We start from the raw sequence: 2,500 nt of genomic DNA on the forward strand, positions 1-2,500 counted from the left end.
AATATATATTTCATATATATATATATATACATATATATATATAATATATATATATATATATAGTATATATATATATATATATAATATATATACAGAGAGAGAGAGAGAGAGAGAGAGAGAGAGAGAGAGGAGAGAGAGAGAGATAATATATATATATAATATATATATATATATATATATATATATATATATATATATATATATATGTGTGTGTGTGTGTAGTATATATATATATATATATATATATATATATATATATATATATATATATATATATATATACACACACACACAAACACCTTTCCGGTCACTCTCAGCTCTTTCCATCCCTCGGGTATGGGGAGAGGGAGTAGTTATACCATGGTGAGAGAGGCGTGCGTGTGTGCATAACTATCTAATAGCAGTCATATTTGACGAGTCGCTTACTCAATTAATAACAACAACAACAACAACAACAATAATAATATAATAATAATAAATATATTAATAATAATAATAATAATAATAATAATAATAATAAATATATTAATAATAATAATAAATAATAATAATAATAATAATAATAATAATAATAATAATAAATATAATAATAATAATAATCATAATAATAATTCATTCCAGCCATTACTTCCTTCCACAACACAACGAAAACGTTAACTCACTCATGGCCAGAGATCGATCAGCGGGTGGTTGCGTAGAATAACAAACTCGCAAAAAAAAAAAAAAAAAAAAAAAAAAAAAAAAAAAAAAAAAAAAAAAAAAAAAAAAAAAAAACGGGAAAAATTCCTCGGTCCAAAAGCAAACTCGAAGTGCATTTCTTAAAGTAACTGGATTCTCTGCGCGAATGAATCCGGGTCTATTTGGCATAAATACACGTTCCTAGTTTCAAGGGTGCTTTTAAATAAAGATAAAGAGGTCACCAGGTTTGAAAATATACTTTAAATGCAATAAGAAAGCTGGTAGTTAATGTTGTTAGAATTTTTGCAAAGATACAAAAAAAATGTTTGTGTATATTCCAAATTTGGAGCTGTGATATTTTGCAATGATAAAAAATTATGTACATTCAAAATTTGGAGCTGTGATATTTTGCAATTATTAAAATATTATGTATATTCAAAATTTGAAGCTGTGATATTTTGCAATGATAAAAAAAAATTACGTACATTCAAAATTTGGAGCCGTGATATTTCACAATGAAATTTTTTTTTTATGTGTATTCAAAATTTGGAGCCGTGATATTTTGCAATGACAAAAATTTTGTTTTTCATGTACATTTAAAATTTGGAGCAGTGATATTTTGCAGACACAAAAGAAGTTTTTTATTCATATTAAAAAATTTGGAGTCGTGGTTTTATCGAAACGTCATGCAGGAAAAAAGATTTTTGCTTCAAGGCAAAAAAAAAAGAAGAAAAACAAAAAGTAAAGTCGAACAATGAATAATTTTTTGTATGCATATTAAAAAAAAAAAATATGTACATTCAAAATTTGGAGCCGTGATATTTTGCAATAAAATAAATGTTTTTATGTTTATTCAAAATTTGGAACCATGATATTTTGAAATGAAAAAAAAAATATGCAAATTCAAAATTTGGAGTCGTGATATTTTTAAAAGGTCATGCAGGAAAAAGGGTTGCTTTAATGCAAAAAGCTATTTAAAGGAAAACAAATGAATCGTTTTTCTATGGATATTCGAAAATGAGATCCATGATATTTCTGAAAGGTCGTGCAGAAAAAAAAACTTTTGCTTCAACATAAAAAAACGAAAGAACGGCAAACAAATTAATCGAATGAAGTCAAATCCTAAATAAGTGACTGGACAACCATTTGGTTTATCTTTAATTCAGCAAAGGAAAAGAAATCAATCACCTGGAAAAAGTATGGAATCTGTCATTCCCATTATGTTTATTCTCTTAATAAATGTAGGTTGCTGTGACCTTACTGATAATGTCTCTGCCTGGTGATCGCGTAGATGGGAGTTCGAGTCCCGCTCAAACTCGTTAGTTCCTTTATTGCTTGCGACCTTACCATCCTTATATATATATATATAGTATATATATATATATATATATTATATATATATATATATATATATTATATATATATCTGCTGAGTCATCAGAAGCCATTGCCTGGTCCTCCCTGGTCCTAGCTTGGGTGGAGAGGGGCTTGGGCGTTGATCATATGATATATGGTCAGTCTCTAGGGCATTGTCCTGTTTGCTAGGGCAATGTAACTGTCTCTTGCCTCTGCCATTCATGACCGGCCTTTAAACCTTTAAACTTGCTTTTCATATACACTTAAAAATTTACCGTAAAAAAACGGCAAGTGCCTGTTTTAAAAACAGATACATTGACGTTAAGGAGTGATATCACAGTCACCAACCCGTAAAAGATAATAACAAAATAAGGTAAAATTACGGTCGCATATATTTTACTGAAATATGCATGGTAACAGTAATATTATTACGGAGAATTTCCGATTAAAATTACGGTTTTTTAACA

General features: G+C 27.9%; 1 long non-coding RNA gene across 1 annotated transcript in view; it reads right to left on the reverse strand.

Moving 5' to 3' along the window:
• Nucleotides 1–2,500, reverse strand: part of LOC137643522 (uncharacterized) — a 258,792-nt gene that overhangs the window by 23,217 nt on the left and 233,075 nt on the right. The gene's annotated exons all lie outside the window — the stretch shown is intronic.

Source organism: Palaemon carinicauda, chromosome 7 (genome assembly GCF_036898095.1).
Source record: "Palaemon carinicauda isolate YSFRI2023 chromosome 7, ASM3689809v2, whole genome shotgun sequence".
NCBI lineage: Eukaryota > Metazoa > Arthropoda > Malacostraca > Decapoda > Palaemonidae > Palaemon > Palaemon carinicauda.